The sequence below is a fragment of the Cucurbita pepo genome, chromosome 4, assembly GCF_057944985.1.
Source record: "Cucurbita pepo subsp. pepo isolate OVF chromosome 4, ASM5794498v1, whole genome shotgun sequence".
NCBI lineage: Eukaryota > Viridiplantae > Streptophyta > Magnoliopsida > Cucurbitales > Cucurbitaceae > Cucurbita > Cucurbita pepo.
The window spans coordinates 6,177,493-6,200,625 of NC_141801.1; positions in this window are offsets into that span (position 1 = coordinate 6,177,493).

Consider the following 23,133-nt stretch of genomic DNA (forward strand, 5'->3'; position numbering starts at 1 on the left):
GGATCAACATATTGAGGATCCTCGGACTGAAGTAAGGAAGCGAGCAGGAGCGGAGCTGGGAGACCGAGTTCAACACCCACCCATTTCTATTCCGAGGAAGTAATAGTCCAGGAATGAGTTTACTGGTCAAGAAGAAATAGGAAAAGGAGAAGGAGAAGGAAGAGAGAGTGAAGACAAAGAAGACAGAGTGAAGGGGAAGTAGTGAACGAGAATGAATAAGGAGTTCAGATTGGAGAATGAATTGAGAGTATTGATCTTTTACAGTGATAGAAGAAGTAGGAAAAGGAGAATGATGAATAAGGAGTGTTTACAGTCTCATTCCCGTCTCATGAATCTTGAGTAGAGGATTGACTGACAGTGAACGAGAAAGAATGTTGAGGATTGACTAACAGTGAACGAGAATGAATAAGGAGGAGAAGAGAAAGAGAAAGAAGGAATCTTTCGGATTTACTTACAGTTAAGTCGAATTGATTCTTCGATAGTCTTTCCTAACAGTGAACGAAAATGAATAAGGAGTGTTTACAGGATAACGAATGTTTAGTTTCGTCTTGACTTTCAACACTTTCAGGGGAAGGTGAAGGAGAAGATCAGAGACCGGCTGGCTGGCTTCTTGTTTCGTCTTTCCTTAATAATGAATGAATTACCTTTACTAGATTTGATCCCTAAAAATAAGGGAGAGATACAGTTTGATCCCCAAAAATACGGGGGAGGATAGGATTTTTCTTGTTTTTTTAGTGTTTACAGTCGAGTTCCCGAGGGAAATCAGGGTAAAGATAGACTTTGATCCCCAAAAATATGGGGGAGGATAGAATTTCTTTTCTTGAAGCTGCTTTCCTTAGGGAAAAAGGTCTTACGAACTTTTACAGTTATATGGGGATAGAATTTCTTTTCTTTCAGCTTCAGCTGTTAGGGAAAAAGCTCTTTTAATGTTTTACCCCTATGTTGGATAGAATAAATTAATTAATGGTCCGTCAGAGTTCCAGAAGTAGGATCAGAGAAAGAAGTCGAGGGGTGAAACAGCTCGAGCAAAGGGAGAGGGGTGAAACAGCGAGACCGGTAGGGAGAGGGGAAGGCAATGCGTGAGACCGATAGGTTCATGGGCAGGATTCGTTCACTCATATTCTTGTTTCGTCTTTCCTTTCAACACTTGAAGGAGAATGAATCGTTAGTCTTTCCTTTTTTACAGGAGAGTAAAAGAGTGAAATCAGTCGTCTTCATAAGGAGTGTTTATAGTCTCATTCATCTTTCATTTTCTTCTTCAATCAAACACCTATTACCGAGTTCAAGAAGGGACAAGTTATTGATCGTTAATCTTTCTTACAGGAAATAGCTGATGAAAACAAGAGCAAGAGGAAAGAATGCATCGGAAAGGGGCGAAGCTGTGAGACCGGTAGGGAGAGTCGTCTTCATCTTTCGTCTCCCTGAACTGTAAACTCTCATTCATCTTTCGGATCTCATTCCTGTTCCAGAGCTCGACTGTAAAGGACAGGTTCATGAGCAAAGCAACTCGACCGAGAGGGAGAGGAGGACGTTGATCGAGCTTTTCCAAGCCTAGTCCCAGTTTCGGTTAAAGACCCAGAGCGGGCTACAGATCTATACCAAGCCCGTTACGCCATAATTCATTGAGGTTGATCCTGAAGTGACGTTCGAAACTGTAGGAGTAGTCTGTCTCTATTTATTCACAGAATGAATGAGACTTTGTTTCATGGGATTGAATTAACACGTCTCGACCAGAAATGGTCTTCGCAAGCATACCGCTTTTCGTTCAAGAATAGGTAGCAGCGGTTTTAAGGAAGACTACCGAGCTCATGGATAAGCGCCTATCATCTCTATGCTCATTCTGACTTTAGCTTTTCCTTTGATTAGTAGTATTAGCGCTCGCTCGACTTAATATAATAATAGCTGTCTTTCTTACTTGACTTGCTTACTAGCTGCCTTTCTTTCTGACTAATATATATAGTAGACTAACTTGTGAAAGAATAGTTCTAAACTGAGTACACTAGGAGAAGAGTAGTTTCCTCTTGTTTCCTTTTTATTCACACATAATGATCAGCATTCCTTCTCTGGAAACCCATCTTCGTCATAACCTTCATATCTCGAACCAAGCCCGAGGAGCCGAGGAGATATATGAAACCCTTGCCTTTTCTCACCTTCAAACTTTCCCTTCCTCCCCCTGAGCTCGAAACCCTGGTGGAAGACGAATAGAAACTCGTGTGTGTAGGTCTCCATGAGGAAAGGCCTTTTTTACATCGAGCTGATGCAGTGACCAAGCAAGATCCGTTAGCTGCAACTGACAGAATGCCTCGTATGGAATTTTTGTGAGTTTGCAGGAGAAAACGTCTCGAGATAATCGATGCCATAGGTTTGTGTGAAATCTTTCGCCACAAGACGAGCCCTCTCGATAGAGCCATCAGCTTTGTGTTTCAGGGTATATGCCCACAGCCAACCGTACGTTTGTTTGCCTCTTGGTAAGGTGATCAGTTCCCAAGTGTCGTTCTTCTTTCTTTAGAGCCTCCATTTCCTCTATCATAGCTTGCTTCCACTGAGGATGATTGAGGGCTTCTTTCAGGAGGGTATCTTATCGCTGAGCTTGAAAGTCAGGAAGCTTGATAGGACACAAAGTTCTTAATAGGGGGTGATCAGTCAAATATCTCTTTGTCTTTCTTCAAGGCAATACAGATCAGAAAGAAGAAAAGAGGAAAAGAAAGATTCAGTATTAAAAGACAGACTGAAAGGCAATACAGATCAGAAAGAGGAAAAGAGTCAGGATTAAAAGACGGATCATCGATCAGATATCTCTTTTAACAAATTGCCTGATTGCGAAGCTTATCGCGACTTGTTACTAGACCAAGCAGTCCCTCCCTAGAATAGAGCTTAAAGAGGGCTGAAGTTTAATTAAGGAAGAGCTTAATCAGTCCTGAACTCCAGAAGGGGATAGATTGAATACTGAATCTTTTACTACTGATTGGAAATTAGCCGAGATCATAGAACTCTTTACCGAGGATGTGACTATAGTCCAAAAATAGGAGAAGAAAAAAAGCACACGTTGGTAGGGGTCTTGGTTTATAGCAAGACCTGGGAGGAGTATCTGACGTAGAGACTGTTCTAGAAGCTCTGCGTGAGCACCAGCCTCAAGCCCATACGGAGTTGTGTTCAAACTTGGAGGATGGAGAATGCTGATTTGAATAGGGAGCCTGACAATTGGATCTATTCGGCTTTCGCAGGTAGGCAGCTTTCCCGCCCATCTTTCCAGGTGAATTTGGATGAAACTCATGCTAATTTAGAATATCGGAAGATTCCAAATAATAATGCTCAAATTGGAACTCTCAACAGCCCGGGAACCCCAATTACAGACGAATGCAAGCAGAAAATGAGAAAAGAAAGATCGCAAGAAGTGTAGCTCCTGACATCACGGAAAAGACAAGGGGATAGCTTCAACGGCGAAATGAAAAAGGGGGAAGAAAAGGTAAGGTCACAAATAGAGTGAAACCAAGTCAGATTGAGAAAAGGCATAATGATAATAAATAGTAGGGTCGGCCCCGCCCTCCGAACCGAACGTGAAGGCTCATCCGGCTGCTCTTGCTGAAATCATTACGTCATTCCCGGCACTACGGATTGATTGTCCCTAGACCACTACTTGGAATGGATGGCTACATTAGTCTATGCTCCAGCTTTTCTCACAAGCAAGACCTATAGAATGAGCTCAGATTCATCCATCCCTTTCCAACCTACCTCGCTTGGTGCATTAGGGGAAAGTCAAATTCATGCTTTATCCAATCCAGAAAGGGGTTCTGACTTTACAGGCCGAAAGAGAAGAGGTCTTGAAGAGGATCCCGTTGCTGATTCTGATTTGGTTGACCTACCACTCTATGGCGCTCCTTTCACTTGGTCTAACATGAGGAAAGGGAAGGAAATGGAAATCCGATGCAGACTGGATCTTTTACTAATCGACTCGGATTGGGAAGACCTTACACAGGACACTCAAAAGTGGGGACCACATTCGCTTACGATCATAACCTCCTTTCTATTTTGAACAACTTCCCTCCACGCTACCCCCAGCTCTTTCGAACTGATGTGGTTGTCCCTATCGAAATCTAGAACTCAAAGTTGTGAAGCAAAAGAATGCAACATTCTATTGACTTGATATAATCTATTTCAAGATTCTTAATACATCCTAGACGAAAAGCTCCCTAACCTTAATAAGAAAAGAAGGGATAAAGTCAGACCCAGAAATTCGATGTCTCTTCTTATTAGAAAATTGGAAGAATCAAACAATCACTTCCACATCTTACCCGGAAAATAGGATGGAGAATGAATGGATCGAGATCGTTCCCTGTTTGCGAGTGAGAAGAAAAAGAAAAAGGAGGGCCTTTACCAAACCAATCCTTTCGTGAAGAGATCGGCAATTGATCTTCACTTCTCATGGTTGCTCTTCTGATGATTTCCGCAATCACCTTTTACCTGAGAAAATAACATAAGGCCACTTCGACATGCTTTGTTCTCTCATAGAAGACGCGCTCAATCCCTTGCTTGTTGCTCCAACTTAGGAGTAGGGGCTTTAGAGCCTTTTTACGACCAAAGGCTGCTATGCTAGTTGTAGGGCTCCCGCGCTTTACTAATTACTAATAGTTGAGAAAGGAGAGGAAAATAGCTTTACCGAGTTCAAGGAAAGAGTGAAAGAAGAAATAGGTGATTGAGTGAAAGCAAGACAAGAAGGTGGAGGTGAAGTAGTGATGGTAATATCGGTTCAGGTGAATCAGTAATAGTCCTGTTCTGTCTCATGAATCGAGAGTTGAGGATTGAAACACTTCATGAATAAGCAGAAAGAGAAGAGAAAGATCAGGCAATGGAATTCTGAGACCCATAGGTAATCTCAGCCTATTTAGTTACCGAGTTCAAGAATCAATAGGGAGAGGTGAACAATCACTTCGAATAAGGAAGAAGAACAGATGGTAATATATATAGGTTCGCAGGTTCATCTCTCTTTCTTGACTTTCTCTTGTCTTGCTTGAGTCTTTCAATTCTCTTTTCTTTACTGTAAAGTTCAGGTCAGGTCATATCAGTTCCGGAGAAAACAGACCGAGTTCAATCAAACACCTATTTACCTTGAGAAAGGCAAGAAATGAAAGACAAAATAGGGAATATCGTCGGAGAATGCACTCGTCAAGCTATTAGTGGGATAGGTTACGGAGCGAAAGCGGCTAGACTGTAAAGGAGAGGAGTGAGGTCTCTTTCCTTCCAATTTAATTACCTCGTCAATGACCCAAAACATAGACAGAGGCATCAATTAAATAAGAATAAAAGCTCGTTACAGTCTTATTCAGAAAGAAATAGGAGGAGAAGGAGAATGAATCCATAGGTTCCGGCCGGAGTTCAGTTCTACAACTCTTGAGTCTTGAAATTCTCTTTTCTTTACTCTCCAGTAAAGGTTCAGGCAATGGAGCAATAGAATTGTTTTCGCTTTCATTTACTCTTGATTGAATTTGATTCTGAATGAATAATAGGGTCAGGTAATAAAAAGGGACAGGTTCAGTAGCTAATTAATTGAAAGAATAAATAGGTGAAGATAGGTGATTGAGTGAAGGAGAAAGAATCAATCAATAGGGGAAGGAGCAAATCTTGATTGAATTTGTTGTGTCTTTCAAGTAGAATCAAATGAAAGAGAAGAGACCGACAAACACCTATTCTATTCTATTTACCTCAATAAATAAGGGAAGGGAATAGAGAGGAGAATGCATCTTTCATTTTCTTCTCCCAGGAAAAGGTTTGAGGTCTCTTTCATTTTCTTTGTTTACATTACAGTTAAAGAAGGGAGAGGAAAGAAAAGATTCGAGACAGAGGTTACAGAATAGATGAAAGAAGAAATAGGAGAAAGAGCAGTTCAGGATCAAGAACCAAGCAGTTTAGAGCCGGAGAGTGAGACCAATAAGTGAAGGAGACTGAATAAATGGGTTCAGGCAATGGAATTGTAAGACCGAGTTGTAGAGGTTCAGTGGAATTGTTCAACCATAAAGAAGAGGTTCAGTGGAATTGCTTTACCTAGTTGGAGAGGTTCAGTGGAATTGCTTTACCGATAGGTGAATGAGCGAAGCTGGGAAGAAAAGGTTATTCCCTCCTATTGGCTGGCTCACCCTTGTATCAGGCCCTGCTTACTACGACCTATACTATACATGATTGGGCCATGATGGTTTGTTTTGGCAAGGTATAGTTTGTTTGATTTTGACCTATCTATAACCAGATTCAATCGTTGCAGTACTTTTGAATCAAGATCTCATTCTTTTCTTTTTCTTTCAAGGCAGCGACCGATTCCTTACCTGTTATTCTGACGTCCTGTATGATTGCAGGGTTGTTCGGGAATCCCTTTGCAACTTCCTGGACGTTCATACATACTTATTCTTTAGTCTTTCAATTACAATAGAGTTTCTAATAAATCAAGGAGGTCATCGGTTGTAACGTTCACGAAGGGTCAACCCCTCGGCTCGGATTTTCTCGTTCTTGGCCTCTATTCATTCACACTGACACATCATATGCTTGTGTGGATAGTTGCTGAGCGGGTGTCTGGCACGCGACTATGCGATTCTTGGCCTTACCATAATACATAGTTTCAGTGTACTATAACTAACTATATCTAAAGTCTCTGATTTCACACTTTTTTTCTTATTGGGATTCCTTTCGTGTAGTTTGCCAAAAGATTTTGGAGCGACGAAGTGAGAGGGATTTCTCTCCAGTGTCTACTAAGTCGGTCTTTGGTTGACGCTATTATGTGGAAAAAACCCCGCTCAAAGATTAAAGATGGAACTGGTACTATGTCTCTGTCTTTGACCTCTCGATTGAGCAGTCATTTTTCGTATCTGTCTGTGGTGCGCCCTATCATATCACCCTAAATCTAAGCGATGGAAGCGCCCACTCTCTTTGTATGCTTGAGCCGTCTGTCTGGCGTATTCCCGTTACCATGGAAACTGTGGTTAGTATTTCCTGATTTGGGGGTGTTAACGTCGGGTGTCGTACGGGCCTTCATTCTTTATAGGGCAAAGTAGGGCCTTCGCTTTGTTTGTAATTCAAAGGTCTTCTTCGGAAATTTTCTCCTGTTTAGGGAGTACTTTCTTGATTGCCTCATTCTTCCCTTCCATCCAGGGGTTAGTGGCTAAAGTCTCTCCGATTGTACGCTGAGGTTAGCATAAATTACGATGTGTCGCTCGAGGTCTCTCGAACCCCCTGTTGTACCAATGTCTATATTCTGTTCTAGGAATAAGGTAATGAATGATCTTCCAGCCGGTATGTAGTTTCGTTTTGTTGTTACGACAGGCTGAGAGTAGTGCCCGCTCCCTTGTGTTTGAGGGAGTTGGTGCGACGAAGTAGGTGCGGGTCAGGCATTCGACTTCGAGTGGCTTTGATACTGGACATAAGAAAGAGACAGAATAATAACATTGAAATAGGGGGAGGTTTGTTTGTTTGTTTTTCCTTTTCTTATTCCTCAGTTTAAGCTATCGATGGGTAAAGGCTAGGTAGCTGGCTTTCTTGGGATTGCTCGCTGGCTGACTATGACGATTGCCCTCACTCTTAAGCCGCTTTCAATCAGATTGTTTTCAACATTCCCCCCGTGCCAAACCGATCGCTATCGTTTTCTTGCTTTCTTCAAGTCGTCGAATTGTTCTAGAATGCCTTTATCTCATCAGGTATAGTTCGTAGGATGAAGTGGGATTCCGCCTTAGTGGATATAGCGTCTGTACCGGAAATGCGGCTCGGGCGTAGTAGGTCCGGACAGACGCCTAGCATGAAGCAGCCTTCTCTGGTGGGGGCACTATACCGTCAGTATAGTCTATCTCTCCTCTCTGACGCTTAGAGTATGTATATATCAAACGTAGTTAGCAGAGGTCAGTCTGTCTGGCGTTCCCTCACGTAAAGGGCAACTTTGGCATCGGCTCTCTCTCGTTAGGTAATTACTGAGGCGAAAGATATATATAAAGTGTTGAGAGTGGTTGTATGTAAATAACTAGGTAGGTAGCCAGTCTTTACTTAACTCGGTCAATGCCCACTCCCATGCCTTTCTTGGTTGGACCAAGCCAACTGGCGATTTCTGTCTTCCTGAATTGGGAGAGCAAGAACAAGTCTCTCTTTTTTTTGTGGGTGGGGGAGCAGAGCAGTCAAAGAATAAACCAAACAAAATGATTGTTCTCAAATGGCTATTCCTCACAATTGCTCCTTGTGATGCAGCGGAACCATGGCAATTAGGATCTCAAGACGCAGCAACACCTATGATGCAAGGAATAATAGACTTACATCACGATATCTTTTTCTTCCTCATTCTTCTTTTTGTTTTCGTATCACGGATCTTGGTTTGCGCTTTATGGCATTTCCACTATAAACAAAATCAAATACCGCAAAGGATTGTTCATGGAACTACTATCGAGATTCTTTGGACTATTTTTCCTAGTATCATTCCGATGTTCATTGCTATACCATCCTTTGCTCTCTTATACTCAATGGACGAGGTAGTAGTAGATCCAGCCATGACTATCAAAGCTATTGGACATCAATGGTATCGGACCTATGAGTATTCTGACTATAACAGTTCTGATGAAGAGTCACTCACTTTTGACAGTTATACGATTCCAGAAGATGATCTAGAATTGGGTCAATCACGTTTATTAGAAGTGGACAATAGAGTGGTTCTACCAGCCAAAACTCATCTACGTATTATTGTAACACCTGCTGATGTACCTCATAGTTGGGTTGTACCTTCCTCAGGTGTCAAATGTGATGCTGTACCTGGTCGTTTAAATCAGATCTCCATTTTGGTACAACGAGAAGGAGTTTACTATGGTCAGTGCAGTGAGATTTGTGGAACTAATCATGCCTTTACGCGTGCGCCCGAAAACATAGGCTGACTGCTGAGCCCACTCTGGCTCAGCCGCACCAACCAACCACCCGTGGTGCGAGCCACCCGAGAAGCAAGCTATTACAGCCAGCGGCTGGAGCTATAGGGAGCCGAGGAGCAAAGCTCGAGATAAGATCGAAGAAGGGGCCAGGCTCCCGGTGGAGCAGAGGAGACGGTTAGGATAACGAACTTGAAACGCAGAGCCCGAGCGGCTGGCGAGCAAGTGGTTAGTGGCCAATAGTGCCCTAGTTGATGGCATTCCTCTCCGCGGCTGGCACTCGAGGAACCACGGGGCACTCCATACAGAGCAAGCAAGTCTTCGGGATGAGACGCCCGCGCAAGGACCTCAATTCTCATTAGGAGGTCGAACCAAGGACCTATAGAAGTCGGGGCTACCACCTCCCCATGGCCAAACAGTGTCCTGAGGAAGGAGTTTAGAGGCCTTATAGTAGCACGGACTGATTTTTCTTTATAGATCATGCGAAGGGGGCCAGTCCATGATCCTACTTGATATGAACTGAGAGACATCAATCATACAATATACTTCAATGAAGATGTGAAGAAAAGGTTGTCAAAATTATCAAAATATGTTTCAATTCATGCTACATTGAAGAAGAATAAAGTTTGATTGTTGTAAATTTTGGGTGGGTTATAATTTAGATTAATTTAGAGTTATTGTATTTTAAGACTTTTTATTTCATTTCGGTTACATTTACATAATGGCTAATTATGGCCATAAAGTGTGAATGTTACAACTTTTGGAATGCCTTTAATAGTTTCATTTTGAGGCTATATAAAGCCATGTATGTTGTATTTGTAAGGTAGACTTGGAAAATGTATTAAAAGAAGCATTTGTGCTTTTCTTTAGCCAATGGCTAAGTTTCTTTGCAATTCTATGTAGTTTAGATTGCATGTAGAATCATTCAAGCTCGACATGATCAATCTTGCTTGTGGAGTGATTCGAATCTCAAACAAGTGTTTGAGATATTTGATCAACAAGAGTCATTCAAGCTAGACATGATCGATCTTGCTTGTGGAGTGATTCGAATCTCAATCAAGTGTTCTTGCCTTGAGATATTCGATCAACAAGGTAATCCGAATCTTATTCCCCTTGTATTGATTCCTTATCTTATCATTTGGTATCAGAGCTTCAGGCTCAAGATCGGATATATGTTTCCTTTGCGTTTCTTCTCAATTTGATTTTTATTTATTTTCATCTTTTTAGTTTTTAATCGACCCAGAGTTCAAAATTCAATCTTTGCTCTATTTAAAATTTTGAGAGGTGAGAATGAGAGCTTCATTTGTGTAACTGAGTGTAAAAAGAGTGTCCTAAAATTTCCTTGAGTGTATACTCGTGAGGAGAGTGTTGTGAGGTCCTTCGTATTTCCATAACTTATTTTTTGCAGCAAAGTTTCACAAATAGATTCGAGGACGAATCCTCTTGAAGAAGTGGAGAATGATATGAACTGAGAGACATCAATCATACAATATACTTCAATGAAGATGTGAAGAAAAGGTTGTCAAAATTATCAAAATATGTTTCAATTCATGCTACATTGAAGAAGAATAAAGTTTGATTGTTGTAAATTTTGGGTGGGTTATAATTTAGAGTAATTTAGAGTTATTGTATTTTAAGACTTTTTATTTCATTTCGGTTACATTTACATAATGGCTAATTATGGCCATAAAGTGTGAATGTTACAACTTTTGGAATGCCTTTAATAGTTTCATTTTGAGGCTATATAAAGCCATGTATGTTGTATTTGTAAGGTAGACTTGGAAAATATTATTAAAGAAGCATTTGTGCTCTTTTTTAGCCAATGGCTAAGTTTCTTTGCAATTCTATGTAGTTTAGATTGCATGTAGAATCATTCAAGCTCGACATGATCAATCTTGCTTGTGGAGTGATTCGAATCTCAAACAAGTGTTTGAGATATTTGATCAACAAGAGTCATTCAAGCTAGACATGATCGATCTTGCTTGTGGAGTGATTCGAATCTCAATCAAGTGTTCTTGCCTTGAGATATTCGATCAACAAGGTAATCCGAATCTTATTCCCCTTGTAGTTGATTCCTATTAATATCATTTGGTATCAGAGCTTCAGGCTCAAGATCGGATATATGTTTCCTTTGCGTTTCTTCTCAATTTGATTTTTATTTATTTTCATCTTTTTAGTTTTTAATCGACCCAGAGTTCAAAATTCAATCTTTGCTCTATTTAAAATTTTGAGAGGTGAGAATGAGAGCTTCATTTGTGTAACTGAGTGTAAAAAGAGTGTCCTAAAATTTCCTTGAGTGTATACTCGTGAGGAGAGTGTTGTGAGGTCCTTCGTATTTCCATAACTTATTTTTTGCAGCAAAGTTTCACAAATAGATTCGAGGACGAATCCTCTTGAAGAAGTGGAGAATGATATGAACTGAGAGACATCAATCATACAATATACTTCAATGAAGATGTGAAGAAAAGGTTGTCAAAATTATCAAAATATGTTTCAATTCATGCTACATTGAAGAAGAATAAAGTTTGATTGTTGTAAATTTTGGGTGGGTTATAATTTAGATTAATTTAGAGTTATTGTATTTTAAGACTTTTTATTTCATTTCGGTTACATTTACATAATGGCTAATTATGGCCATAAAGTGTGAATGTTACAACTTTTGGAATGCCTTTAATAGTTTCATTTTGAGGCTATATAAAGCCATGTATGTTGTATTTGTAAGGTAGACTTGGAAAATGTATTAAAAGAAGCATTTGTGCTTTTCTTTAGCCAATGGCTAAGTTTCTTTGCAATTCTATGTAGTTTAGATTGCATGTAGAATCATTCAAGCTCGACATGATCAATCTTGCTTGTGGAGTGATTCGAATCTCAAACAAGTGTTTGAGATATTTGATCAACAAGAGTCATTCAAGCTAGACATGATCGATCTTGCTTGTGGAGTGATTCGAATCTCAATCAAGTGTTCTTGCCTTGAGATATTCGATCAACAAGGTAATCCGAATCTTATTCCCCTTGTATTGATTCCTTATCTTATCACTACTCTTGCTCTACAAAGACAAGAGACGCTCTCAACGCCTAGGCGCCACTCTCTGAGTTATTCCAGCTTCTTTCTGAGTTATTCCAGCTTCTTCATGATTTCGTGCCGCGAAACAAAAGGGCCGTCTCAGTAGAAGGAGAAGGAAGGACCTGCAATGGCAGAGACTACTGACCCTCTTCTTGTTCCTAGCCGGCTGTTACGAGTTCGGGAAGGAATCCTAAATATAAGAAGGGATCCCTCAAAATCGAGAAGGGTGGGCAGGGCTTCCGCAAGGGCCTCTTTTCTCTTCCCGGTCAAGATAGATGGGAACCCTATCATGGAAAAGCCATAACCAGCCTCTTTCTTTATCTACGTACACCTTTGTTTTAAGGTGGGGCCACCCTTCCTCCTACTAATCCGGCCATTTCCGAACCTTTCTTTCCCACCCCATTCAATGGAAAACTGATCCATTCTTGCGATTCCCACAGCTTCTTCGCCCTCCGGGTCTCACAATTCCATTGCCTGACGCTTATTAGAAAATCAAAGACTGAAAAACGAGGGTTCCCCGATGCTCGGCTAAATTGGTTTAATGATCTCTTTCTTCGATAGAACGGCTAGTGGTTATATTCGTAATGTTCCGACTCGCCAGTCATTATGGATCCAATGCCATGGCCAGGCAAAGAAAGGGGGGAGGGAGAACTACGAAGCTTCGTAGACTCGGAAAATTGCTCCTCTTAGAATGCAAGCAAGGTCGCTTGCTTACTCTCCGCGGCAAGAAAGGAAAGGAAAGGAAAGGAGGCATTGGAAAGAAAGACTAGACCATAGTATAGTCAAGAAAGAGGCATTCGGGAAGCAACTAGTCGCTTCGGGACAAGCTTCTATCAGGCCCCGACCACTACATAAATAAAGAGATCCATATACCAGTCATGAGCGATAGCGAAGCCGTCACGCAAGGCAGGATCGAAGAGCTTAGTGGGAAACACAACACTCAGGAAAGAAAGGAGCAGATCCGGGGTTGTGCGCCCTCCGCCCCATCTCTTACTAACTAATAATAATGAAGGGCTTTGATGCCAGCAAGCACCCTTGTTGTTGTTGTTGGGGAGTATAGGGTTCCAAACCTTGTTAGTCTTATAATAAGCTCCCCTTTCTCTAATAATAAGATAAGGCTATTCATTCAGCCCTTCCTTCAACAGGGTTTGGCTTGCCCCTTGTATAGGTTGGAGCTATGAAGCTGACCTTCTTATTATAATAAGGGTAGTAAAGGGCTTGCTGCTAGCTTTTTTCTCGCTTCCGAGAGGCCAAGGGATTGGATTGAACCTATGATCAGATCAGTGGGCTACCATAGTTGACTTTTTTCGTGGTGTTGTTGAAAGCGAATTTGGAAGTGGAAGTAGGCCTCGCTATGGTGGAGGAGGTGCCGTGAAGATCTAGGAGTGTGAGCAGTACGAGCTGAAAGGCTCCCATACTGTTTGGAGGGCAGGGGGCATAGATGCCAAACAAACCTGACCCCTATCTATCATCGTAGAAGCAGTTCCTAGGAAAGATTATGGTTCTCGGGTATCCAATCAATTAATCCCCAAAATCGGGGAAGGTTAAGTAGAAATGAAAGGGTAGGGTGAGGGATAAGGGAAAAGGGGGGAAGCCCCGAAATTGAAAGGCTTCCCTCACTCGCTCTAACGCTCCTTTATATGACAGCGAGTAGAGTGCATAAGCCCCTTTAGAGATAGGGGCAAGTACTACACCAGCTCCTAAGTCAAGTATGGAACGAGCCTTGTCTACGAACTTTAGAGATAGGGGCGAACTCGTCTTGCTTGCTTCTGGCGAAACTTAACTAACACACTAGATAATCGGCGTTCTTTTATGGTAGGAATACAACTTTTTAGGCCGACCACAATACAAGTCATGAGCGACAGCGAAGCCAAGCCGGATAAAGGCGAGCAGCCCAACTAGCAATAGCAAACGGCCTACTTATAGCCTCTTCCCTTACTGACTCCCTATTCTCTCTTAAAGCTTGTAAAGCTCAGAAAATAGAAATGATGAACCTTTTCCTCAGCTCAGCTCAAAAGGCAAGGGGAATGAATTCGAGAACTTGATTGACATTGAAAGATATGTGTACCAAACAAGTAATATGCCGATTGATGTACCAGCCAACCCAGCTCGACCGGGATATTTGATTGGACAGAGAAGAACAACAGATTGAACAACAGATTGAACAGGACAGGACAACCGGGAAGGAAAGCCTGACATAGATATTGATTTGAACAAAGGAAAGGAAAGGGAAGCCTGACATAGATATTGATTTGAACAAAGGAAAGGAACTCAAATCAAACAAGTACCAGAAACCAAAGGAGAGATGGAATTCCAGATTGAACGGATGACCGACCTACAATAAGACGCAAATCTCATTCTGTCTTCCATTCTATAAGACGAACTAATAACTTATCATACAGGCACGCATGAAAGACAAGCGAAAAACGATGAATTTGCCTGAACCCAGTCGACCACTTATGATGACTTCGCCCTTACCTACCTGTGCTGTAGCCTCTCCTGGACTGATGAACGAGGTCAAGCTATTTTACAGTCTCGTTGCTTCGCTCTGTACCCTATTCTGTCTTTCATTTCACTCTTTTCCTCGACTGTAACAAAGATGAATTATCAATCACTACTGAACCAGATGGAACTACTGAACCGGAACCTGAACAGGAAGTCAAGCCGAAAGCAAGATTCATGATCCATCACTCCTCTCCCTCTTGGTCTCACTGCTTCGCTCATTCGCCCGTAGGGTCTCACTGCTGAACCAATATTACCATCAGTTATTGCATTAAGGAAGGAAAGAAGAAACATTAATGAGAGAAAGAGAGTTTACAGTTCAAGAAAGAAGGGAGACTAAGAATGAGACTTTACAGTGAAAGAATAAGGGAGTCGAGTCAATGAATGAATTGATTGAAGAATCTAATTCAACATTCATGATCCTGAATACACTAATAAAGGAGAAAGACGAAAGATGAATGCAACCTAACTACTGAACCTCTCCAACTCGGTAAAGCTGCTTCAGAAGATAGGAATGACGTTCTTTCTTCTCAATTCCGTTTTCTATTTCCTCTTTCATTTGATTGATTCTTACCTCATTCCCTTTGTAGGTTAGGATCAACAGGATTGGTTGGTTGGCTATAAGCTGATGGATCTGCTCGAAAGAAGAACGCAACGAATTGAATGATGAATGAGAAGGAAGGGTTGGACCTCTCTTGGTTGACCGAGGGCTCTACTTCTCTTCCCGAGCTCATTGACTCTGTTTATAGAGGGAGTGAATCGACTACACAGAACAATCAAGCCCGAATTCCCCTCTGTAAAGGAAGAATGTGGACAGATGGAACCAAAGAGGAGCTCTCCCTGCTTAGCGCAGGCTACATTGTACCCCTAGATCATGAAGAAGGTGTCCCCTACACAAGACCGGAATCTCCCGATTGGGAACCACAAACAAAAGTGATTATCAATGGCTGGTTGAGCTCAAGCTCTTGCTTCTTGGTCACCACGGAAGCAGAACCAAAGCAAGCGAGGAGGGCCCACACCTTAGTTGTTCTATACCTTGCAGGAGGGAGAAGGGTGAAAGTACCCATTCGGGGATTAAGTAGAATATTAGCCCGGAAATGCAACTCTAACAGCTAGGTTTCGAGAGGGCTATATCGATCTTGGAAACAAGGGAAGAAAGGTAGGAAGGAATGAGATTCTTTATAGCCCAGAGACCTTATGTAATTTCCTTCGGTTGGGTTAGCTTTTTGGTAGGAAAGCCGGTAGTAGAGTTGCGTCAGGTCCTTCTGACTCTACTCTTTGTTTTCCAGGTGGGGATGCCCATTGTTCCCTGCTCTAACTCCTCTTCCCTTTGCTTTCTTTATTACTTCTCGCACGTGCCCAGTCTCAACGTCACTTCCCAAACCAAAACAGCCTTTCTTTCCCAGATCTATGAAAGGTGAAAGGTTGAAGGTCCAATTAATTAATAGTCAAGTAATGTTCGGACGGTTAGTGTCTGTTATGCATGACTCTGGAACCTTATAGCTAAGGAGCGGATTTCAGGGTCCCTTGACTTGCCAAACGGTTGAAAGTATGCCTATAACAGTCAATCTTTACACACATGATAGTAAAGCAAGGTTATGACGATTCTACAATAGGCGGCCGCTACCCGACTTAGCGAATCACTTCTAGGCTGGCATTAAATCGAGATCGCGCCAATCTTTCTTGTGTGCCTCATTTATGCTGGTGGCATACCCGACCGTATTGTGCAGAACACTCACGTCGTGGCCTTCCGCTATCTTATACCCTCCCCTAGAAGTACAATGGTGGGTTCGAAACTGGTAATCCCCGAAAGACTTTCAAGGAGCCTTGTTCAGCAGGTGCGCTGCAAGTATTCTTTCACAAGTTTGACGCAATTCGTACTTCCCAGCCCTCTTAGCTACTTGTACTAACAAATTAGGGCGCTATATAGAAGTTCGTGCCTACTTATCCCGGCTACAATCACTATTGAACAGCGAATCCATCTGAAGAATGGCGCTTGTATATCCCTAGGCGTGGGTCTTGACTTTACCCTATTAGAGAAGGGGGAGGTTTGGAACCCGAAAAGGAAGACATGATCCACATACATAATAAGATAGAATAGCGCCTAGAGATACAGGTACGGTTCATCGCATTACTTGTCCAAGCGTCTTGCCGTCTCGTCGGATATGCCATACTCTTTGATGAGGGGTTAGTAACCATTTGCTGTTATCAGCATTGCTCATTATTATTAGGAAACGCATTCCCGTTTAACGATTTAAGGTTACCTTGTCGCTTTAATAATGAATGATATGGAGTCCCTCAATATATATGGGATGCTTAACTAATAGTTTCCAAAGGGGTTTGAACCATCTATTTCTGCCTTCACTCTTCCCGAGTTTCCCTCCTAGCGAACGGGTAAAGCTTATCCCTCACTCGCATTCGCCTAATCGAGCAGAACGCCACTCGGCGATCATCCTACAACTGGTCCCACCTATAGTTATAGTGTCGAAGACACAATCGATTTTGTTGTTCTTACGACGGTTGGCAAAGACCAGATCTTTACACTTCGCGACCCTCGGAGAGTATGTGCTTAGTGCAAGGTCTCATAGAACATAGAACAGTGAAGTAATGTATCCATACGAGCTCCGGCCCTCACTCTCATACAAAAGCAACTTGTTCATTTAATTTATGTTACCTGTTGTGGACCTTCAAGGAACGAATAGAGTACAAGAAAGATGAGAGTCAGAAAAGAGGAAGAAAAAGAACGGAACAGAAGCGACTGACTCGAAAACAAGAACCTTAGACTTTATTACTTGACCAAACAAACACCCACTCGTGAAAGAAAAGAGATAGTGAAAACGGAACAAAAACATGAGAGAAAATGAAGACGCAGCTTTACAAGAGATTTGAAAGAAGAAGAAAGACTCAAGCAAGACAAGAAAGATGAATGAGACTGAGACTGATTGAACGAGGTAAACGAAATCACTACTGAACCTGAAAGTGTTGAAAGGAAAGACGAAACGAAAGAAGAATTTAAGACGACTTGACAGTGAAAGAAAGAAAGAAGGGAAAGAGAAGGGAGATGCTACTCCTTATTAATGAGACTTTACGGTGTTTGAATGAATGGAGACAAAAGCAAGACAAGAAAGATGCATTCACAATCACTACTGAACCTCGTAAACTATCAGAAGAGAAGGTCAAGCTCCGGAACAGGAAGGAAAGACTATCGATTCATGAGAGTGAACTGGAAGAAAAGAGGAAAGACTCGTTATTCATTCTCGTTCACTGGAAGGAAAGACTATCGATGAATGAGACGGAACAGTGAAAGAATAAAGGGAGACGAAAGAAAGACAAAGACTCCTACTTCGTTCACTCTTGATTCTGTAAAGACCATTTATTAATTAATTCTATCCTCTCCCTATTTTTTGGGATCAAATCGAGGTATTTAGGGCCTAGGTAATTAATAAGTCAATCCTCAACTCAAGATGAATTATCCGGAACAGTGAAAGAATGAATTGATTGAAGAACCTTTACTGTGTTTGATTGAAGAAGAAGACGAAGAGAAGATGAATTCGACTTCACTCCTGAACCAGATTGAACTGTTAAAGTGGCTGGCTGAGCTCCGGAACCCTTTCTTTTATTTTATTCCCTTATTTATTTATTGAGGTAAAAGTAAGTAGCTCTTTCCTAAACCGTTATTCCCTGACGAGAACCTAGTTAGAAACTCAGAGTTTACTGGATTTCCCTATAAAAGAGAAAGACTCCTTTCTTATTAATTCGACGGAACTACTTACTGAACGAACCAAACCTGATTGAACTTCTCTTTCTCCTACTTACACTTCCTCATTCAGCTTTGACAGATTGAACTAGGGTTGAACTATTCCATTGCCTGAACTACTGATCTTTCTGCTTATGAATCAAGTGTTGAAAGGAAAGTCAAGCCCAAACTCAAGATGAATGAGACTTTACGGTAAAAGAAAAGAATGAAACAGATTGAACAGTAAGAAAAGAAGCAAGCTTTCTCGAAGAAGAAAATGAAAGATGAATGAGAGTTGGAAGTGAAAGAAGGGAGACTAAGAATGAGACTTAACTCCTCTTCGAGTCGAGTTCGCTACTTCACCTATTTACCTTATTCATTCAATCCGTAACCTATCTATTTATTCTGATTCTTCTTCTTTGAGTCAGAGTTTAAGGAAGGAAAGACGAAAGCGAACCCCTCTCCCTCTCGGTCGAGCTGTTTCACCCCTCTCCCTTTGGTCTCGCCCTTTTCTTTTCTGGTCGAGCGTCTGAACCTCTTCGCCCGTAGGGTCTCAGGTCTTCGCTCCTCTCCCTTTGGTCTCGCTCTTTCACCCCTCTCCCTACCGATCGAGCTGTTTCACCCCTCTCCTCCCTTTTCTTTTCTCGTCTCGCGTCTTCGACCCTGGACTATTCTATTCTTCTTTCAGAAGGTAAAGCTCCTATTTCACTCTTTATCCGAAACCCGGCTTACTCCCTTTACTGACAGGAGAGTAAGTGAAAAGAGATGATTGAACTCTTTCCACCTTATAGGCTGGATGAGAATCAGGTCAAGCTCCTATTTCACTCTTTATCCGTAACCTCTCTCTATTCATATCCGTAACCTCTCTCTATTCATTCCCCTCTCTCCTATTTATTTATTCATTCTACTTCACTCTTTAACTATTCGATTGGCTTTACCAGACCCGACGAGGTGTTACAGTCTTTGTTTGAAAGAAGGAGTTAGCTGCTTTCCTCTTCCTTCCAGTCTCACACTTTGTTCCTCAACCTTACGGTCTCGCACTTTGTTCCTCTCCCGACGCCCTTTTCCTTCCTATCTATACAGTTAGTAAAAGAAGATGAATTATCTCCTACCCTTTACTTACGGTCTGTTCTCCTCGAGCCTTATACTTTCTTTACTTAACTGATCCTTCTTAACTTAAGTACTCTATTTCTTCGTTAGACTGATGGAACTCCTTATTAAAGATCCTAAACTAAATAACTACTTCTTCTCCTCAAGCTCCTACTTCTTTCACTCAATCACAAGGTAAGGTAGGTTAGTATGAGAATCTCCTTCCCCTGAAGCTATCGGTCTCGCTCATTGGTTCTCTGCTTCACCTGTATTCCCTTGTCTAATTTAATAGGCTGCTTACTTAATTCTACTTCTTTCACTTCCAACTCTTACACTTACTCATGAACGGGAACCTCTTCTCGTCCGTCGTCTTCTTTCTTTAGACGGATTGAAGAGTAAAGTGTAGCTCTTTTCTTTAGTCAATGAATTAGCTACTGAACCAAATGAACCTATTTCTCTTGTTTACAGTCTTTGAATGAAGGGAAAGCCGAAACTAACTACTTCTTCTCTCTCCTCCTTCTCAAATGAAACATTCTTTCTCCTCTTCCCTCTGTAACCCTTGACTCAATTACCTGAGCAAAGACCTACTCGTTCAATCAAAGAGATAGTTCGTTCAATCGGAACTGTAAGGAAAGACTAAACTCCTACTTCTTGAACTGTAAACTCCTTCCCCTCCCCTTAAGGTAAAGCAGCTTCGCTTATTCGCCTCTACAACTCGGTCTCACAATTCCATTGCCTCTCCCTCTTGGTCGAGTTGCCAGAGCTCCTTCCCCGGACCCTTCTTTAACTGATCTTTCTCCCTTGAACTCGGGTTTCACTCTGTAACATAGGCTGGATGAGAATCTCCTTCCCCTGCACCTCTCCGATATTCCCCTACTGAACCACCTATTGAGAATGAAAGAATCAATGAATTAGCTTTAGCAGTTTTCCCGTCTTGTAAATTCATGAAATCCTTCTTTCACTCATGAACCTCTCCTTTCTTATCCTATACTGGCTGGAGAGTAAGTAAATAAAAGAAGAAGAACCCGACAAAGAGCTACTTCACACTGATATTCCCTTTTTGACAGTGTTTGAAAGAAGGGAGACTCAACATTAATGAATGAGACAGAACCTCTATTGCCTGGGCTACTTCACCGGCGGAACCTCTCTTCCCTTCGCTACTGAACCTGAAGTCAAGACTGAACCCTTATTGCCTTATTTATTCCCGCTTCTTCTTTGTTTAACTGTATGGAATCTTAGGCTCTGGTCTTTCTGCTTATTCTCTTCACCTTTTACTGATGGAACTCTTGATCCTGAACGGGCCCCTTTACTGTCTGTCGAGCTACTTACTCATGAACGCAACCCCTACAACTATCAGTCTGCTGAACTACTCACTCTCCCTATCGTTCTACCCCCTATTTATTGTTGAACTCGGTCAAGCTATTTGAGGAAAGCAAGACAAGATGAAGAAGCTCATTCCCCTATCCTTTCTTATCCTGTTACAGTCTTTGAAAGAGGTAGTAAGTAAATATAAAGCATATTCAATTCGTTCCTTATGCATCCTTTACAGTCGAGTAAAGAAAAGAAGAATCCGGTAGGAAGTCAAGACTGAAGCAAGATAAGATTAATGATCCCTTCCTTACCTTACTTCTTGGTCGAATAAATAAAAGAAGGAACCTCGGCTTCGCGCTCAATCACCTGTGGGTAAAGCAGCTGAGCTACTGTGCTCAGTCAAGACGAAACTCCTATTGATTCTTGATCCTTTATACTGTTTGAAAGAATCCACCGACACCCTTCTTCTTATTCCTCTACTCTATTGAGTAATTCTCCTGAACCTCTTACTTCTTTGTTTCCGAGTAAATTAATTCAATCTGTCACCTCTACAACAAGGTCTCATTGGTTCTTTCTCCTTCAGAGGACATATGGCCGGTCGAGAATCTATTCTTTCACAGTAAACTAAGACTAAACTCAAGATTAAAGACTGTATGTAACTATAAGACGAAACGAAAGAAGAAGACGACGGAAAAGTCGGTTTCATTGCTCTGCTCTTGAACCTATTGGTTTCATTGCTCTGCTCCTGACCCTTAACTGATCTTTCTCCTTTCTTGAACTGTAAATAAACTGAATAACTACTGAACCTTCCCCTATCGGTTTGATTACTCTGCTCCTGAACCTTAACTCACTCTTTCTGGCTTTCTTGAACAGTAAACGAAATAACTACTTACTTTATCACCTTCACTCCCTCTTGGACAAGGGAAAGCTATTTAACGGTCTCTCTTTCTTGTTCGTTATATTCTTTAGAGGTATCAGTGTATTGTTGAGAGTTTTTCTTTCTCTAGACTTTCCCAGGATTTGAGGCTTAATGTAATGAGACTGATTTCACTCTTTCACCTTGTATGTAATTGAGCGGAAGGTCAAGCTCATTCACCTATTCTATCTATTGATACAACTGCAGCTAATTCATTGACTCTTTCACTTCCAACTCTGCGCTCCTGTCCTTTGCTTAACTGATACTAAACTCCTAATTCACATTATCTTTCATTCACTCGGTAAGTAAATGGTATTCTTTCTCCTGAACCTCTGTCTGAGTCTGAACTCTGGAACCTGAACCTCTCTCTGTCTGAGTTTGAACTCCGTAACCTGTCCAACTCTTCTTGAAGAAGTCAAGATGAAAGATTCTCGTTCACTGTAAGTCAAGACTATCGATTCATTCGACTGATTGAAGGAGGTGTAAAGCTGCTTGTTCCCTTTCAGATTCTATAGCTACTTAATTTATCCTGAACTACTGAAGGCACTCACCTTCTTTCTTGAACAAGTAACGACGAAAGAGAAAGCTAGCTACTGAACCTTCTTTCACTGCCTACTTACACTTCCAACTCTCTACTGCCTACTTTCACTTCCTACTGCTTACACTTCCTCCCTCTCGCTACTTTGACATTACACTTCCCTCTCCCTACTTTGACATTACACTTCTAACTCCCTACTCATTACATTAAGCGATATTCATTCATTCTCTGACGAGAACCTATTTACTTTGACTTGACTTACCTTCAATCCTGTAAGTAACCTTAACCTGACGAGCAAGCAAGACAACAACAAGATTATGAATTAGAGGAAGGTCAGTCAAGTCCTCTCTCTTCTGTAAAGCCGAAAGCAAGACAAAAACAACAAGATTATGAATTAGAGGAAAGAAGCTCAAGCTCAAGCTGCTTATTAACCTCTAGCAAGACAACAACAACAAGATTTATTATAGGAAAGAAGGTCAGGTCAAGTCCTCTCCTGACGAGCAAGCAAGACAACAACATGAATTACATACAGGAAGGTCAAGCTAACCTCTCTAACGTGACGAGAAAGCAAGACAAAGAACAAGATTCACATTACAAGAAAGGGAAGCTCATTCACTCACCTGACGAGCAACCAAGACAACAACAAAGAACAAGATTTATTATAAGAAAGAAAGGTAAACTCATTCAACTCTAAAGCAAGACAAAGAACAAGATGAATTACAGAAAGCTCAAGCTAACCTACGTCCGAGAAGAATATAATCAAACTATATTGATTTCTCTATCCCGGACTTATATGATATTTCTTGATTGAAAAAAGACTAAATAAAGATGACTGAGAGTGAACTGTCAGACTCTCTCTCAAGCTCCTTTACAGTCTTTGACTAAAAGTAACTGCATAAGAGGAAGGAACCTATATTGTTTCAAGACTCAAGCAAGAGAAAGCCTTAAGCAAGATGCGTTCACTCCCTCTTTCCCCTTCCTGCCCCGTCACCTGATTGAATTTCTATTCTTTAACTGTCAAAGGATGAAGAAAAGCTGCTTGCTATTTTCCTCTAGATTCTTTCTTCTCGGTCTGGCAGCTTCGCGCCTTAGCTTTGGTTT